General features: G+C 35.6%; 1 protein-coding gene across 1 annotated transcript in view; it reads left to right on the top strand.

The window, feature by feature from the left end:
* The window catches only part of MMP16 (matrix metallopeptidase 16), a 180,101-nt gene that overhangs the window by 140,685 nt on the left and 19,707 nt on the right, over window positions 1-19,709 (top strand). The window lies entirely within an intron of this gene.

Here is a 19,709-nt window from a genome sequence, read left to right as displayed (position 1 = left end):
GGTGACCTTTGTCCAGATAAATTTCTTTAAGGGTCTCACAATTCCCCATTTCTCGTCAGGGTACCTGGGAGCATGGGAAAGCATGACTTCAGTTAGCATACTAAGCAATGGAGTTTGCTTAAGTATATTAATCTTGACTTTGTAGTGTGAGTGTCTTTGAATGCTTGAGTTAATAGGCCTTACCTTTCTGGTTTGTACATTAATTTGCTAATGAAGATTTTTGTCTGCTAAAGGTATTTCATTACCTGTTTGAGATTTTTTTTTTGCAGGGCGGCATTTTTTGGTGTACAGGAAGGAGTATGAAAGGAACAGGAAAGGGGAGGAATTAGAAAAATCAGGGATTGTTAGTAATTTTCAACTTGTTTTGTAGAATCTCAGGGGGGCAGGTTATAAGGAAAAGCTCTGCATGTCAGATTGTAGCAGGAGCAGTGCAGGAATTAATTCTCAGAAGGTATAAACAGGAATAGGCAGTGAATACAGGGAAAGCATCCAGCAATGGAGGAAGCAAAGCTGGAGGTTCTGTGGTTTGACGTAACAAAAAACCCCAAACCTCTTTGCCCTTGCCCCTTAATGCTAGTGCAAGAGTAGACTGGGAAGGCATGAGTGATGGGATGAAAGCCAAGTACAGAGAGATGGAGAAGAGGGGATTGATGGCAGTACTGTACCAGGTGGAAAAAATTGAAGATGAATTATGACCTTCATTGGAAGAATTATTGCTGGATAGTTCCCAAATGAGTTAAATTAATAAAGTTGGAGGCTAATCAAGTGATATCATTTTCTTTCTTTGTCTTTATCCACAGGTCTGTAATGACTGTAATGACTGTGTAGTAGCCTTCAGAATAGCATGTATGCCGTCTACCAATTTCAGATTGAAAATAGCCACTTTTTTATCTCATGGGCAAGTCTCAAGCTCAATTTGTTTAAATAATCCTTGGAATTGCTTGGGAGTTTAGCCACAGGGTTGCAGAATGTGGGCCCTTTTGAGTAATTAAATTCTAATTTAAACACAAAAATGAAGCACAAAAGGTAACAGTTTGAGATACACTGTGGATTTTCATGGTAGATGACAAACAATTTTAATTTCAAGAAGATTATGTTATCTTGGCTGTTGATCTATTAGGTGTACATAAGAATATCAGAATATTAGAAACAATTTCTATGTTCAGTCAAATTGATGAGTTTTGTCTGTGGTTTTAAGACCACCTGGCATTCCAAATGGATACATCCAGAGTAAAACTGAATAACAGTAAACTTAAAGGGAAAATGGAATTTACAGTTAACCATCCTCTTTTATTGTTTTGTCATCACTTTATCAAAGTAACAATCCTAGCAACGCTTGAAAATAAATGTAGGGTTATAGAAATGAAATGAAGAGGACGCATCCATGATCTAACATGAACAGTAAACAACAAAGCAAAGCAATCAACTTGTTAAAGATTCCCCAAAGATCACCAAATAAAATTAGAATTTTTAAGATCAATTGCTTTGATATAAATGATTGACTTTTTAAGGAAAACAAAATAATTTTTCATCAAATATACATGGATTACTGACATATACATGTATTGCCCCAAAAGGATGTATTACTGAATTCTTTAAATTAGATGCCATTGAAATCCCCCTGCTAGCTACAAGGCTTGGGGACACAATATGCCATAGAAGAAAAATATTAGTTAAAATCAATATATTGTAACTATTGGTTTCTGTTGTCATGAACAGATATTTTAAAGTGTCTGAAGTTTGTCTTAATTGAATGAAGTTTTTTAATTACTGCTATTATCTAATACATGCTTGAACTGGTATAAGCAACTATCAGGACACGAGAATTTCTATGCCAAAATTCATGAGTGCCAAGTTTTTATCTTGACATTCCAGTTAGTTTCTGTATTTATGCTGAAAGCAATTAGTGTTTAGCTGTCACTCTCATTTCCAATCTTTTCTCCAGCTATTTTTTCCCTCTGTTTAGTTAGAACTCCCCTGGGACACCGAAAATGGCTGAAAATGGAGAAAAATTAATTGGTCTTCCTTTTCTGGGAAAGTCGTGCAGACTAGTATGACACTGTCTGACTTTAATGGAAAAACCTCTCAGCCATTATATATAGCAATATGTGGTATCTGACAATACTGTCTTCTCCTTAAACTCTCCTGAGAGTACCTCCAGGGCTACTGCATCATGAAAAGAAACCCCATTGTCTAAGGTCACCAGAAAAGATCCATTAGTGAAGAAGCATGTATTTCCACTTTCTTCCTGTGTTCTGTGCAACTCACACTGCTTCTCCAGTCTTCTGTAGCAATACAGCCTTGAGGATGATCTAGGATGTCCTATCAATAAAGGTACTTACATTAACACCTTCTGAATCTTTTACACAGTTAAAAAAATGTTCAGGGGAGACAATGGTTGCACAGAATGTATTATCTCTCAAAGGATGCAGGTCAAGTAACACTGGTTGCTTATTCTGTTATTTTTGAGGCGTGTATAGCTTGTGTTTGACTCTACATGCTGATTGTTCCTTGGCAACAAAATTACCTCTAGCTTTGCTTCCACAATCTGTGTTACTGCTGTTAATATCCTTTTTCTTTCTGTCCTTTTCAGTTTCATAGATCTTAAAAAGATCCTTAGTTTTTTGAACAGGTTACATCTAGAAAAGTAAGCACTAAATGGGTGGAACTTGTCCTGTGTAATCAGCAAGTTAGAGGGACAGGTCACTGCTCTTTGTTTATGAGACACAGGGTTTTGCTTCACAGAAGAACATCTCGTAGAGGTTGCACTGATCCTTTCTTTGTTTAATGCTAAATCCTTAAGAAACTAATGGATCTTACTTAATCTATAATGGTTTGAGTATTCATGTTGGAAAAGTTAACTCACTCCTTGAAGAACAGCATTTTTAACCACTGTGGTATACTAGGGTGTTCGTTGAAATGTAGAGTAAGTGTAAGAGAAAGAAGCTTGTCCATCAGACAAATACCATTTACAGCTCAGAGAAAAGTCTCCTGAAATGTTAACGTTACAGATGGTAGAATATGGAACCAATTTTAGGAAGGCCTTAACAGGCGGTGTTTTACTATTTTATAGTAATTTTCCACAACTTGCAGAAATTTGTTTTCTGACTCTTCATCTGCTAAGAACCATTGTAAAAACATTTACGATGTGCCAAACAAGCCAAGCTAATTAGGCTGTCATTACCCCTTGGCATTAGTTTAGACTGCAGTTGCTTTCATACATAACTGTATAGATGCCATTTAATATCCCTTTCAGAATTGTGTATTTATACAGAGTATGCTGTTAAACACAAAAGAAAAAAAAAACCTGTTTCTTGATATGTGGTAAACACATGAGGAATTTTTAAAGAATTTTAGCATTGGCTCTTTAATCATAACTGGTAGGTCTAATAAAAAATCTGTGAGACGGAGGGAAAATACTACTAATAAAAAGTAGACACAAAGAAACTGCTACAGTATGAGACTTGACTCCACCGTATTTGAAAGCAGACACTTTTTCAAAGCTCTCCTGGTCTGTTTGTGTAGCTGGTTTTTGTCGCGTGATGCTGTGGATGTCTGGGCTGTCAGCTGCAGCCTGGGAAAGTTCAGCAGAGGATGCTATGGAATTAGACACTTTGGGATCTGAGAGGGAAAACCAGTTAATATCTCAGCTATAAAACACTGGGAACAGGAGGTCAGAAGTAGCTAAGTCAGCAGAGAGCAGACTCCTTTCCCCCTACTTTTTATATCATTACGTTAGGAAGAATAATCTGGTGGAATTTGCCATTTTTGAACTCATCAGGGAGGAGGGCTGCTTTAATTCAAGTAATTCAAGTTATATGTTGAAAAGGAAGGAGAAAAGCAGCAGAAACTCAATGGGGACTTCAATGTATCATGGTAGACCAAGCCTGTTGGAAACATATAGGATGGATGTTTTGTGGCACAGAAACAAATTGTAGGATGTCAAGAAGGAAAAAAGCAGGGACATGCTGGAATACTAAAAAGTCATAGCTTGTATATTTTTGATAAATGGATACTTTCACTGACATATGTAAAAACATTTTCCAAATGTTACCTAAACCTTTCAGTGTGCTTCTAAGCTAGGGGAAGGTTTTAGCTAATACATTTCACAGGTTTGAAATGGAAAGCACAGACTGTTCATCACAGTATGGAAAGTAAGTAGTATATTTCATCCAGCTGCAGAGGAATTTAGACAAGAATCTAATCACCTGGGTAATAATTGTACCAGAATAGTTCAGTTAAAAATCCTTATACCCTCTCACCTTTTAAAAAATTTTCTTGACTTTATTACATAGTTTTATGTCCATTCAAAAGATGGCAACCCAGTCATAGCTATACTTATTATCTAACACCTACTAACCTACAGGTATATTTGTACACATATAAATATTATGTCTAGAAAGTTCTAAAAAATCATAACTATTATTAGGGCTTTATTTACATGAGCATCAGTGTAATGGATATACATGTTATTGAAACTTGTAAGCAACTTGAACTGATTAACAATCTGTACTATCCGGCTAATAAAATTCCTATTATTCATGTACTAGTCCATTAAAAAGTATAACCTCAGCAGGATGCGTGACTCAGTATCTTCAGCAGGGCTTTAGATTTGTCAGAAGAAAGAGTACTATTTTTTTCCAAAAGGCTATGTTTTCATTGGCAAACAATGTGATGTAAAAGGATCTGATCAGTAGCAGAGCAGATGGTACTGAGCTCCTCTCATGTCCATCATATGTGCTTTGCTTTTAATTAGATACAGTCTGTCCTCCGAGGCCAAACAGTTCCACTATACATGTGGTTCAGATTTTTCTGAAGGGCAGCTATGCCTTAGACACTGGCATCTTTGACTCTGGACCCCTCAAGAGTGTACCACACAAGCTTTTCATCTAATGCATGTTGTGTTACCATCTTCTTAACATGTAATTGCTCACACCATCTTGACCCAAATAAATGCTCACATGCAAAACATATATTATTATTATTTCTCCTCATACCATGTTTTGCATGACACAATGTTACCTGGTGCTTGATTACCTCCATACTGTGAGTTTGGATGACATACACTGCAATACAGTCCAGGGAGGAGAGGTAGATATAACAGCTGTGCCGAGACATCACCTTGATCTTACAGTCTAATATCCTTCTGATTTTTTCCCCCCTGAGAGAAAAACAAGGCAGAATGCCTTGTTTAAATTCAATTTAAACATGAGAAAAAACTTTTTCATTGTAAACCTTACAGATTAAACACTGGAACAGGTTGTTCAGAGAGGTTGTGGAGTTTCCATCTTTGGAGATTATAGAAAGCTGCCTGGACATACACCTAGTCAGCTGGCTGTAGCTGACTCTGCTTTGAGCAAAAGAGGAAGTTGGATCTCCAGAGATGCCTTCCAACCTCAGCCCTTCTGTGATTTTTTGTAGCAATTGAAATATAAGCACTAAAAAGGCATAGCCTCCCAAAATGCTTGTTACCTGTTTTTTGCTCATTCCTCCAAAGGAGGGATTGAGTATTTCTTCATACTCCCCTGAAGCCTCCCGAAGTCCCTTCCAACCTCAGTGATCCTGTGAATTCATGGAAATTTGACTGTTTCACCCACTCATTTCCCAGCAGCATTTGATACATCATCTCTTTTGGGATATGGCCCTCCTGGTACATAGCTAGTGAGACTCAGTCAGGAGGCTGTTTTGTGACTTCTGTATTCAGCTCAGAAGAGACCAGGCAGAGGAGATTGGAGTGTGTGGCTGCTGCTCACAAAGCACTAACAAGGGGACTGCAGGGGAGGGAGTGTCCACCCCTTCCAGCTGTGTGAGACAGATCCTTTGCTGTCTCCTTCCCTTGTCTCAGCTTGCAAGGGAAATCACCCTCCTTTCTAAGGTTAGGCTCTGGGCTAAAACACTTTATTCAGACTGACCCAGTCCTGTCTCTGTGAGACAATCACAATTTCATGATGACCAGTTAATACCCACAGGGTACACTCCCTATCCCAGAGAGTCCTCACAGATTGAAAAGAGGTACTTCAGACTCATCCAGAGTTTTCACAATGGGATGGACAGCCTGGGTTTAACAGAAATACTCAAGTACTTGTGTGAACCCATGTACAGATGTGGTGGTAGGACTGGGGACAATGCTTGTAAAGGTTTGGACAGTTAAACATGACTCAACAAATTCTTGCTTCTGATTTAATTTTGATCTAATACATACTGAAAAATGTGAGACTAAGTATTTGTAAATCATAGGCCAAAATTCCAAGATTTAGTCATTCTTTAGAAATTATTTTTTTGGTTGGTTTCGTTTTGGTTTTTGGTTTTATTTTGTTCTGTTTTTTTAATTACAGTAGAATTGGTGGAATCTGAAGCTCTCTGTTACTCTTTTTATGCAAAAAGAGAGAGTGAGTCAAATTTTTATATATGCTTAGGAAGGGACTTCTAACAGTACTGAATAAAGGATAGAATTACGGCTTTTTCTTGATCCCCCCAAAATAATCCACAGGATCCTTCAACAAATTATAGCACATTTATATGGTGCTACTAAAATATTTAGAATTGCTATTTTTCTTAGTCATTCTTTTTTTCTCCCCATATGTCAAGAGGTGGTTCTGAAATCTAGTTGACCATTAACTTAATTGTGCTTTCAATCAGAACAAGTTTTACATACTACCAAATGCAAGAAATACAGAACAATTATAGCTCTGTATAGCACTACTAAATAAGTGAAAGACATTAAAAATACAGATAAACAAATGCATGCGAAAGACACTGATGTGGCAGATTTACTTCTTACGAATAAGTCTAGCCTAGACAGAATCTCAATGGGGAAAATACATGCACATAAACCCTCAGTGGGCATAATGACTTGAGTAAGGACTAACGATGTGAATTAAAGTTTAAAGATCAAATCTTGATTTTTTTCCCCTCACTGTTACAATATTTGCTTGCAACAGTCAGAGAATCCCGTGACCCTATTAATTTTTTGCTTGTTATTTTACTACAACAAAAATTACTAAAAAAAGCTTTGACTGAATACAAGGGTACAAAAGGTGTTTAATTTTGTAGAACTTGCCTGTTTTCAGAGACTCAGTGTTTGAGTGAACTGATTAAAAATATTTCATTGGCAAGAGAATAGACAAAAGCATTATTACAAAAAATAATTGCAAAAACTCACAACAAGGAATAATCTAAAATTACATGGAGGCATATCTTCAACTTTCTACCACCAGGAAATGTTATCTTGTAATATTAACAATACATTTTAATTGGGGCTACATCCTAATGGAACCAAAGAGAGTAATTGCAGAAACACTTCAAGCACAAGGCTTAATTAAAATTTCTTGTTTTACAAAATTGTGGCCTTTCAACTAATTTAGGTAAACATTTGGGGAAACAATTGGAATGGCTTGTAATGTAAGCTTTTTCAAGCAGTGGTATTGATCAGTCTTGGAAATATTTGCTTAATCTTGATTTACAGCTAAAGCTTTATATTCCAGAAGTATTTGTGTACTTTTTATTTATTTGTTTCTTTTTTTATTCCTCTTTCATGGGGTTGAGGGTCCACAATGCAGAAGTTTAACAGGCATTTAAATGAAAAGAAACTAATCTCATTTTTTCCTCTGAATTAGTAGTTTCCTATGCAAAACTCTGCATTACTAAAGAGTTGAGGTCTTAAATAACTTAGAACAACATCCATGTTTATTTTTTCAACAAATCAGTGAAATGCTATTCACACTATTGAAAATGTATTGAAAAATATCAAAAAGTTGTAATATTTATTTAAATCTTATATTTTATTCATTTTATAAGATATAGCTTGAATATTTTTTTAAGTGTTGCCTTCCTTGCCTACTGAGTGAAAACTTGGCTCAGTTGAAAGTAATGGGAAAAAATTCCACTGACTGTGACAGACTCAAGATCTCACTTGGAATTAACTACCTTTGACATGATAGGGAGAATACCTATTTTGAGTAATACATATTAGGTAAAGTAACACAAGAAACAGGAGATTAGCTTGTAATACCAAGCACATGAAAAAAAACCTGTTTTCCTATACAAAATCAAATTTTATTATACTGCTTGTTCGTTCTATAAATCAAAATCAGACAGGGCTCATTTTAATTCATGATCTGACATATCTGACCAGTGAGAATATCTTCACTTAGGAGAATAGACTGTATTAGGTCAAAGGTTATACTTGATCATGACAGAGTTTAACCATTTCCCATTTCCCTAGCAGTTCACCAGTGTTTCTTCTTAATCTTATAACAATGGACCTTTTGCTGATGTTTTGGATTGATGTCTGGACAGCCCTTTATAACACCCACAGTCATTTACTGCTTCAAATAGGACATTCCCAGGTTATCTGTAATCAGATCTAATGTACAATATTACATATTCACTGTTAGAAATTCCTTCGCTTTCCTAATGATCTAATCCCTATATCTGAATGACAGAAAGTGAGCAAGGATATCTGAATATCTACCATTTTCATATTTGCGTTGTCATGACAGATGTCACTGCTGGTTGCTCTTTGCTGGACATGCCTTAATGGCCCATTTTTCTCTTTGGCCATGCTGTCTACCTCAAAGCTGGGTCACTCCCAAGAATATTGCTGTTCACCCACTGATTACAGTGGGAACGTCTACAGTCTTTTTCTAATCCTGCCATTTCCATGGAGGAAAGGATTTACTTAGCCTTGCCCCATGCTACTCAAAGCTAGATTTGGCACCCAGATTTTTAAATTTCTGTTGTCAACACAATTTCATAGATCACAAGCATTAAACTTGGATCAAACAGCATATATTAGCATCTTAGCTTGCAGCGTCTTGGATCCAAAATAATCCCATACACTCACTTATAGATTTTCTTACGTCATGTCTTCCCCTATGTTCATATGTTATCAGCTTATCAGAGTTTAATGCTTAATTCATACTCTAAACAACAGGAAAGATTGAGTTATCACCAACATATATGCAACTCGTTGTATATTTTTAAAATCTGAATTTGGTTATGCCCTGGTATGCACATCTTGCTCTTTACAATGACTTGTGTGTACTTTTTTAAGCCATTTGATGATTTACAAACAGCCTTTTATTAGTCCACTACCTAAATGTTTAGGTAGCTGGTTCTTTAGTTTCAATCGATCTCAGAATACTTGTCTCCTCAATTGCACAATTACAATAGCTAGATTTTGTGGCAAAAGATTGGGATATTTTGGCCTTCAGAGTATTGCATTTGTTGACTTCCATGGCTGCTGAGGTTAATACAGGAACAAAAAAGGAAGCTTAACAGAAATAGATACTTATTCGCATTTAGAAAGGTTGGCATGTATAAAATTAAATGCATTCTTACATTGTTTACAAGCGTCTGGTTCCTTTTGCAAAGAAACCACCACTATGACCTGAATAGCCACATGTTTTCCACTTTGTGATTTCAGAAATCTTATACTTAGGTATGCCAAGCAATGCAGTTTTGAAGGCTGATATACATCTTTTCACATCTGCTCGTTACAGGTATGCATATACAGGCAGAGGTGGTGTGGCCAGTATGAAATCAGTAGGGTAGGTCCTCTTCCATTTCCCCTACAGAGAGTATGTAAAAGGACTGGGATATGCTTTTGAGAGCCCTAGCCTGGTTAGAGCAGCTTCAGTCTCCTGTTTATGCATGGATTGTCCTAAACTACTGCAAGCAGGAAGAAATACTTAAATTAGTCACTGTTTCCTGCTCCCACCTGTGGTTCTGACATGAGTCATCAGGTCACTACACCCTTTTTTGGTCTCCTCAGAGGATCCATGCAATGCGCAGTGTGGGGAAGGCAGGGAGACAGGGTAAGTGGTAGGATGAGCACATACTGCATCTGCACTTAGGATCACATCGAATTGCATCTGAATTGCAAAACCATGAGATTTGGCTTCAGTGATTATGAATCTACAAAGAAGGGACATGATTATTTTAGGTCTTCAGAGAGGTAACAGATGTCAATGTGAGATTTACCAACACAGTTGTTTTCATGTGTTGTATTTACGTATGTGTGTATGACACATACATTGTGGTTTCCATCACCTCATGCTATGTCCTCACCCACTGACATCCATCTTTCCCTACAACTTGTAAAATAGCTGTTCTATTAGGAACATTTTGCGCAATTTCCATTTTTTGAATTTTTTTTCTTCTTACCTTCTTGTGAATGTTTTCCTATTATTAGTCATAGAATCATCATTGAATCACAGAATGGCTTGGGTTGTAAGGGACCTTCAAAGATCACCTAGTCCAACCTTCCTGCCATAGGCAGGACATACATATTTGTACGGAAAGAAACACAGTTGTGTTTGAATTTATGGGTATGACAGAAATAAGAAAAGGCAGGTGATACATTGATAAGTCATATAAATATCATAAATACATCAGATTTCATTCTAGAATAAAAGAATCACTGACTAAAGGGAATGAAAACTGTATTGCATCTAGGAAAAATATTCAGAGTACTAATTTCTGTGTTCCTACAATATCAAGAATAAGTTTTTGATAGGTGGTTTTGGCTAATCTTGGTGGATATGGTTTGTTACTCCCCCATCTTCACAAGCTTTTGGCCAACAAGAGTGAGTGATAATAACTCATATTTTATTTCCACAGTGAAAAGAGACTTAGAAGCTTCCTGTAGATGGAAATTATGCTAAATGATCTCCTAGACATGCCACAGTTCACAAGCCACAGTCTTATTCATGTAGGTGAACATTATTTTTTACTGAGTGAATTGTTCTTTGCTCGATTTGGAGTTTTCCAGTCTTCTTGGTTTGCCAGTGTTAGCTAGATGGGTTAAAGAAACTAGAAACAAGTATTTGTGGCTTTGGCTTAATCATAATTTCTCTGTTTGACTTCTTTCAGTGTTTTCTCCACCTTCACATAGAAATTTTGATGAAGCAGGGCATACCTTCTCTTGGATTCTCAGTACCTTTTGGTTATCTAGGCCCACAGCCTCTATTCCATGCTGATTTAACCCCTATGTTTTGTGGGTAAAAATAAAGAAAGGGAATTGAGTCTGGCCTTCTTCATTTTCAGGGAGTGCCCGAGTCATTACAGAGAGCCCGATAACTCAGACATATTTGTAGTAGTTGTTAAAATAGTCTGCTCACCCCTCAGGCAGATGGTGAAGCATCGTATTACAAGTGATAAGGGCAGACAAGTAGAGAAAACACAATTATTCTGATTTCATTAGAATGGTTGGTCTGTTTTGCCTGGACAAAGATAAGTCTGTCCTGTACCATTTTCGTGGAGTCAACAATTTCAGACTGAGAGAAATAGAGCATAATTTGGGGGGGGGGGGGAGGGAGGCGGGGGGGGAGCAGGGGAAGTTACAGAAAAAAACTTAGGCACACAAACCCAAATACTCCATATTCTCTTCTCGTGGCCCTAGACACAGAGCAAAGTTAAATTGCAAACAACTGTGGAAAATTAATCCTTAATTTTTCTATAGGATCCTAGGTGGTACACTTTGTCTTCTCCAGGAAGGAGTTTTCTGTTCTAAAGGTCTAAAGTGCTATTGTTGGTAAAGCTATATAGCATAGTGCTAGGGAATACTATGCAGCTGGGAAAAGAATCTTGAAAATACTTTTATGCTGATATCCTGTCTATTTCTAGGGAATTCCACGTTTTCAAATCCTCTTGACAATTTTACTAAAGGGAAAAAGGTAGTCCAAGGTTCTTGATATTCTTTATTTTACTGAATCAGTACCAAGCCTGTTTCCTTAAAAAACAATAAATTAAAAAAAAATGGCCTCTTTTGGAATTTTTTAAGCCTAAGATCTATTTTTAAGAGCTGTTTTTCTTTGTGTGTGTGTATGTCATACATTCAATATTCAAGGAAGCACACAGACTATTTGGATATACTAATAGTCAACCAAATAGATGTCCAGAACCATTTCTGCACAACAAATGACCAAACTGCATGGGGTACTTGGCTGAATATTTTGTTATATTTTGTTTAGGAAGAGGTAATGTAAGCTCACAGTATTGTGCACTTCTTTTTCATATTTGCCTTGTAATATGCAAGATATTTAGCAAAATATTAACATACAATACCAAAAACAAACTTCACAGTTATATTCTAAAAATATTAATAGCTCTGTATTCCTTTCATGTTGATGATTTTAGACAAAATAACACCTCTTTGAAATAGCTGAACAATTGATATTGTCTTCTAAAAGAGAAAAATGTAGCACGAAAGAGTGATTTGCAGAATCTAGAAAGCCAATTGCTTTCTACTGTGGAATTAAGGAACTGAAGTAGGACTAATCTATAAATTTCCTTGTAAAATCTATACTGAGAAAAATGAAAAACAGAAAAGAAAAATAATTTCAGCAATCATTCTCATAGCTACATTGTGCTAATATTTTTTCTACATTTAATTCTCCTGATCTTCTTCAATTTCAAATTCTCCTGATCTGCAACTTCTTTTTTCTGCTCCATGAAAATTATTTCATAGAAAGTTTCTTATCAAAAGCATCTTATTCTTTTTTTCCCTCTTCTGTGCAGTGGTGTCCTTTTGAGTAAAATATTATGAATTCCAAATTTGGAATATTGAAAATTGATGTTATTAAAGAAAGAGTGGGATTCCCCAAATGAGTAGAAACTACGCCTTTAATTCAACATGCTGCAAGCCCAGTATTGCCATCATCAAGATCCCCTGGTGAAATTCACCTGAACTGATGAAGTAGATGTGAAAAAGTGCCTTTTGAGATTAGATCAAGATTTTTGAAAGGATATTCCTGATTTATTTTGACTTAGATACAATAAATATACCTAGCATTTTCCAATTCAGGAAGTTTCTTAATATTCCCATAAAGGTGTGTAAGTAAGGGAACTTCATTTTTTCCAGGATCACAGTCTTGAAATATAGTCTCTGCAGGTTCTGTCCTCTGATAAGTTTCTCTGTACATAACTGGAACTCTTCTTTCTCTGTAAAAGAGTAATTTAAAGTTACTAAACAGCTTAGTATATTATTTACTGCTGCCTTTTTTTTTCTGTTCGCAACACTCGGGAAAAAATTATAAGGATGCTAATTTGTCTGAATGTTTCAGTCTGCTGCTCCTGCTTTGCATAGCTACTGGGTATGTTTAATCTTCCATTGAGAAAGGCTTGCTTTTGCACATGGTCAGAGGTAGCTAATAGGAGAAGACATGACCCAGTGTGAAACATTGGTGTGTTTTGTCAATAATATTAAGCTACAGTATTAACTGGAATCAGCATTTGATTAACATTGATATATGGCAGAAGTATTTTGTTTATTTCCTTTTTTTTTTTTAAAGTAAATAGGCCAAGCAGTGATCCTGTAGAATCTAGTCACAGTAAAACTTCTCTCTCTAACATCTGTAGATATTAAATTTCTCAGTTTTGCATCTCATTCCATCCTTTGGTGGTGGAATACCCTTAACAGCACTATATATATGCTTCAACATCAACTTGGAGGCTTAGTGTTGACTGAGAAATTCGCACAGAAATATTTGCTGTACAATGCAAGGGTATTCCACAAATTACTGGGGGTTTCACACACATTTTATAATCATATTCAAAATATTACAATTTGGAGTTGTGATTTGTCCTTGTTTTTTACCTATCCCACTGTCTGCCTTAAATCTTTTCCTGCCTTGTGGACCTACAGTGCATTTTAAGATTCCTTGTAAAACCAGCACAAAACCTAATTGCTGCTAAAGTCAGCTTAATCTTCATCTCCAAGTAGTTACAAAAGTTACCACTTGAAAGTTTTCCAAACTTTTCTTCTTTCTAGCTCTTTGTAGATTTTTTAGAATGACTGTCACATTAGGCAGTATTTCTGGTTTTAGCGGGTATGATTTGGACCTCTGAGTCAGTGTCACGTTATTACAGAATGGCAGATCGAGTTCATTAGATATAAAATAAAGGGCAGAGCTCTAGAGATTTTGTAGCAAATTAAAGTTTTATTGTTGGCAATGGTTGTTGGTCCAGAGATGCAGGAGAAAATGAGGTGCTGGGAGAAGAAAGCTCCATTAATTTTGCACTGAAAACTCTACTAGTTTGTATATTATGGATTAATTGAAATATCTGGATATTGTTTTTAATTCTCCTACCCATCAGCTGAGTCCCTTAAGGAATCTGAAAGATGTTTAAGGTGAGAATAAATCCTGAAATTGAAAATAATCGTTCATAGGAATACAGATTTAAACATTCATTTGAAAAAAATGAGATGGCAGCAATGCTTACCAGCATCAAATAGAAATAAATAAAAGGAAATTTATAAACTTTTTTAATTTAGAAACTTTGCTAAAAGAGTTCATAGAATCAAATATGAAGAACAATTTAACACAATAATCACTAAAAAACTGAAATCAATTTATTGTAAGATTAGGAGGAGACTGTGTCTAACAATAAAGTATCAAAATTATGCATTATAAGCCAGATACACTCTTCCATTCAAGATTCTCCAAGCTGCTAATAAAGAATTGCTTTTATGAGGAAGATATTTGCTATGATCATAAACAACGTACTATATTTTAGTCCCTTCATCCAATCAGTAGGTTACATACGCACAGGAGAAAATACCTAGAGCATTTACTGGCAATGCAGAATGATTTATGTATAATCTCTGTTCAGCTTGTTTTCTCTAAAAAGCTTTATTGTCTTTTTTTTTTTCTCAGAAGTATGCTATCTTCTAAATAAAACAAATTTCATAACACTCAACTTGAGTGACTTCTGCTTCTTCATCCTACTATTATTTTTTATCCATAATAGTGTTTCTGGAACCGCTTACAGTCTCTCTTTACTCAATGCCTATTTTCTGATTCTTGGATATATTACTTTTCAATTCAATTTTGATTTTTTTTTTTGTTTGTTTCAGTTCTGCTTTTTGAAGTGGGAATAATTATCCAAGTTTAATTTGCTTAATGTATCTATAGCCATAATATTTAATGATCCATTATTACGCAAGATCCCAGCTGCACAGGAGTGATTCATATATGTGGAGCTATTGGATAACTACAGGTGCTTACAAAAAGGCATTTGCTGGCCAGCAAGGAAAGTCACTAAAAGCTATGCATTCAATGTATGTGTTTGCTAGGCTGGGAATTGGAGTGCATGTGACAAGTCATGTGTTCAACCTCTCTGCAGGAGTTAATGTGTTTTGGGGAAATAAAATAATTAGAAGTATATTTAACCAATATAGTGAGAAAGACTAACAGTTTTTCAATACACAGTATTTCTCAAAAGAGACAAAATTGTGTTTATTCAGTATAACCAAATATACTGAGATGTGCTTTGTCAGAGAAATTGTTTCAAGCTATTTATTTCAAATATCAAAGAGCTTTCTTAAAGTGAATACACTTTCTCTTGGACTATGCCTCTTTCAAATTTCAGTACTAACTGAACTATGTTGAAAACACATTTTCGGTAATTGTACTTGTTTATCAAAATGCAGATGATCAAATTGCTGGTAGATGTAACTTTGTTTAAGATAAATTAAGTACATTTAGCTATATGCGCTGAAATGATCCGTTCTTCCATGAGCAGAGCCTATCCTATCTGATACTTCAGAAAGATCCTTGGCATGCATTACAGCCATATGCTAGAGTTTCTTAACTTGAGTTCCAGAGTTTGAACTCTGGCAGTCTGAAACCTTTGAGTCCAGTATGTTCATAGGAAAGTCAGCCAGGAAAATTAAATTTACATAAACAAATTATTCTGTCAACCTCTGCCAACACCTACCTTGCCCAATCTTGTAAATGATGCAAACTTCCAGTTCAACACTCCAACATTTCCAGATATTTGCTGATTCTTTCGGTCTGGCTATATCTAAAAATACATTTATTGGCAAATCAAGTTCCTGCTCTGTCTGTTTAAATAAGACCATAGAAATACTAAAATTATATATATGATTTCCAAGTTTTAGTTCTGTGGGAACCTGAAGGGTCTCTACTGATGAGCAATACCCCATTGTTCATGATTATTGCGATGGCACATAAATCTACTAAAAATAGAGCAGGAAAATAAGGATTATAAGGATTCCATCAACAGAAGGGCGAGCATAGTATGTTATGTTCACAATTATGCTTCAGAATGGAATATTTAGACATTAAAGACAGTAGCACAGAAAGATCTTATTTCAAGCCGCAGATCCTTTATCCTTAATATTGGCCAGATGTGTCACAGTATAGAAAGGTTTCCTGAAAACAAGCAGAAGGATTTAGTCTACTAGGTGGTTTAATATGAAGTAACAAAGGTCTTGGATTAGATCTTGCATTCAAAGTGAGGGCTACTGTTCTTGGTGATAAAGAAAAAGAAATAAAATGAATGGAGGCTGAACACCAGTGAGCAACTGTGACTGTTGCTGATTGCTTATGGCAGTAAACATTTCTGCAGATAGCTGTGGATGCTCTAAGTTTGCATGTGTTTAGGAAAAAGTCCAAAGGAGTAAAAGTCCATCAAGTGCTATTAATCACAAAATTATCGCCTTTTGTTCAGGAGGTCCCTGAACCACAAGTGATGGGCGACTGGGAGAGTGTATCAGAAAGGTGTCATTGCATGTTCCCCTTGTTTTTGTTAGAATAGAATAGAATAGAATAGAATAGAATAGAATAGAATAGAATAGAATAGAATAGAATAGAAATTTCAGTGGGAAGGGACCTACAACAATCATCTAGTCCAACTGCCTGACCACATCAGGGCTGAAGTCTTACCTGTTAATTTGCTAGTGATTCCACTAGAGATAGGATATGGGCCTAGATGAACCATGACAAAAAGTAGAGAATGGACAGGACTTATCTTGCTTGAATTCAGATATCCACTTTGTACTTTGCAGAGATCTAAACAGGAGCGAGGTTTCTAGATTGCCTTTATAATCAGCGTACAGAGGTAAACAACCAAGTGAAGCTTACCATAGAATGTTTCTGTGAAGAACCTTCATTGTGCCACGTTTGGTGATTCATTTCTAAACAGATTTTTACACTGTAGTCATATAAATCTGGTCAAATTAATCCTAATTATGTAAATTAGTGAACACTAATCTAGTAGTATTAGTACAGAAGTAGTAGTCTCATTTCTTTATAGAATTTGGGAAGTAACAAGGTCATATCAAAAAAAGAAAAGATCCTGAAGATTCGTGATTTTTCATGATACCATTTTAGATACCATTTCTGTTCTAACTATCTCTAAAATTACTATAGGATAGAGTGGGGATCTTCTATAGTCATTCTCAGGTGAAAAGGCCTGTGCCCATCCAGGTTGGACATGTATAAACAGTAACACCCTGCTGAATTAATTTCTTGTCAGATACCTTGAATTATTTCTTGCATATTATTGACATTACCATACATATATTTAAAAACGAATTCCTGTGGCTATGCTGCATGAATCAAAAATTCCAGATTTTTGCCAGAATATATTTTTGCCAGAATATATTATTGTGAAGATTTTTATGGTGGTATAGCAGGGTTTATTGGTGTGCAAAGGAATTTGAACAAAAAATAAATAAGAATAATCTCACTATGGTGCTGTAAATTGCTAATTTTAAATATGAAATACTCAATTTGATATACAACTCAATAGCAAATCTGAAGAATATAATTTTATTGGTCTTGTTATCAAAATTAATTAAGGCAAATATATTCCACATATCACTAAGGCTGAAACATAACTCACTCTCATGAAGAGGATCTTTGTTGACTTGTTGATTGTACAGTTTTTGTTGCACTGTGAAATCTATGTTTGTTACAGCGTTAGTTTCTTTCAAGAATGCATGTTTAGTGTCTTTACTGAGGTCATTCCACTGGGACACTGATATTATACCAGAAATCACCGTGATGGCATAGTACTAGCCAATCAGCAGTGCAGTACTGCCCAACCAATATGACTGCTTGCTACTCTGGCCACAACTATCTTAAAACTGGGAAGTTTGTGAACTATTGAATATAGCCATGTCTATTGAAAGTTTGGGGTTTTATTGTTTTGTTTTGTTTTTTAAAAAAAAGTCAATGGAATTGATTGCATATTTAACAACGTAGTTTAAGTCTGATCAAAAGAAGATTATTCCTGTGATTAGAACTACAGAATTCATTCTCTTGTAACACATTAATGTGATTTGTAAGATCTGCTTTGGTGTAGCAGCTGAAAGTTGAGGTTCATTAGCCAACCTAGAATGTTACAAGCTTTGTCTATAGCACTTAATGTCCAGATTTTCTGGAGTATGTGCGTTGTATTGGGAAACTCCTGAAAGCCTGAACATTTCATTTACAACCTTTGTTCAGTGAAGTGATTACGTGTGTACTTATGTCCTTTTGTACTCAGCTAAGTAGTGGGCCTTTGTTCAGCTTTAAAGATCTTGCTTAAATAGCTTGTTCAGCTTCTTGATCAATGTCCTTCTGAATTGGTGGACATTTTATGAGAGCTGGATATGTTCCTTCCTGCAACTAAACATTATTTTCTAACATGTGCTTTTGCAACCAAATTCAGACAAATAAAAAGTGTTATCTCTATCTTGGGGTGAAGAAAGACAAGATTGGAATATTCCATTGTACTGAAGATAGTAACAGATATCACAAAGACCGCAGTTTTGAATCACTTCAGCTTGCTATTTGTTTGTCTTTTTTCTTTTTAAACTTTAATAACTGATCTCTGAGATACAGCCTGGCTTTTGAGGGTTTTATAGAAATTTGGGGAGGACAAAGAACTGTTTGGCCTGTTGAGACTTATCATCACATCATTCCTTCCTAAGACATTCCTAGATTGATGATGCCTAAAAATTCTGACCTGAAAATCCATTTCAAGCATTTATTACTATTTCAATGAAAAAGTACTTCCAAATGTCTGCTTTGAGGATATTCCCCCTATTTTTAATTTTTCAAAGCCCTCTTTTCTAATCTACATGCTATAATAAAAAATAACGGAGGTTGACATTACCTGTTCCAGCATTCAGAACACATGCTTCAGTTAGGCATTCCTAAATACTTGTATCTCTAAGTTGTATTCCCCCATTTCTTGTCAGTTCTCTTACTAGAATTTAGTCAATTAATGCTAAAAAATTGCCTTGCTGACCTTCCTTAAATGCTATAATACATCTTACAATAAAAAAAAATGAAAGCTGAAAATAGGAATCTAATCAGATGACAAGAGTACACCTGTGTTACACTAGCAATGTAATAGCTAGACATCAAAAAATGTGAGGGATTTTAGTAGTATTATTTCCAGACAGTTGCAACTTTTCAATATGATCTTTTTCAGGTTGTGTAAGCTACTTGATTTTTTTTTAATATTAAAGTTCTCAGAAATCTGGGACTCAAAACAGCTCTTTCTATTTTAGACTCATTTATGCACATGATTAAGATGCATTTTTGTATATATATTGAGCTTTTTTGTATTTGTATGGCTAATACTTTTTGTGGAGATTTATAAATTGTTGAGTCATTGGAAAGATGAACAATTAAAGAGTGCTGTGATCTCAGGTTTGGAAAGATGATGAATACAGTTCATCATAAGCCTGCTCCTGGAAAGTATTAATCTTCTCTCTAAGCTGAGCCAGTTCACATAAGAGCACAGATCTCTTTTGCTTGGCAAGTTGGCTAATACAGAAAGAAGGCTCAACTGCCCTGTAGAACTGTGACAGATAGGGGGTTTGTTTTATATAATATTAATGCTGTAAAAATGTGCAAAAATGTCTAAAAAGTTAAATACTTGCTTACCCCATCCTTCATCTCTAA

The sequence above is a fragment of the Phalacrocorax aristotelis genome, chromosome 2 (assembly GCF_949628215.1).
Source record: "Phalacrocorax aristotelis chromosome 2, bGulAri2.1, whole genome shotgun sequence".
Taxonomy (NCBI): Eukaryota; Metazoa; Chordata; class Aves; order Suliformes; family Phalacrocoracidae; genus Phalacrocorax; species Phalacrocorax aristotelis.
This window is presented reverse-complemented; position numbering and strand designations above follow the sequence as displayed.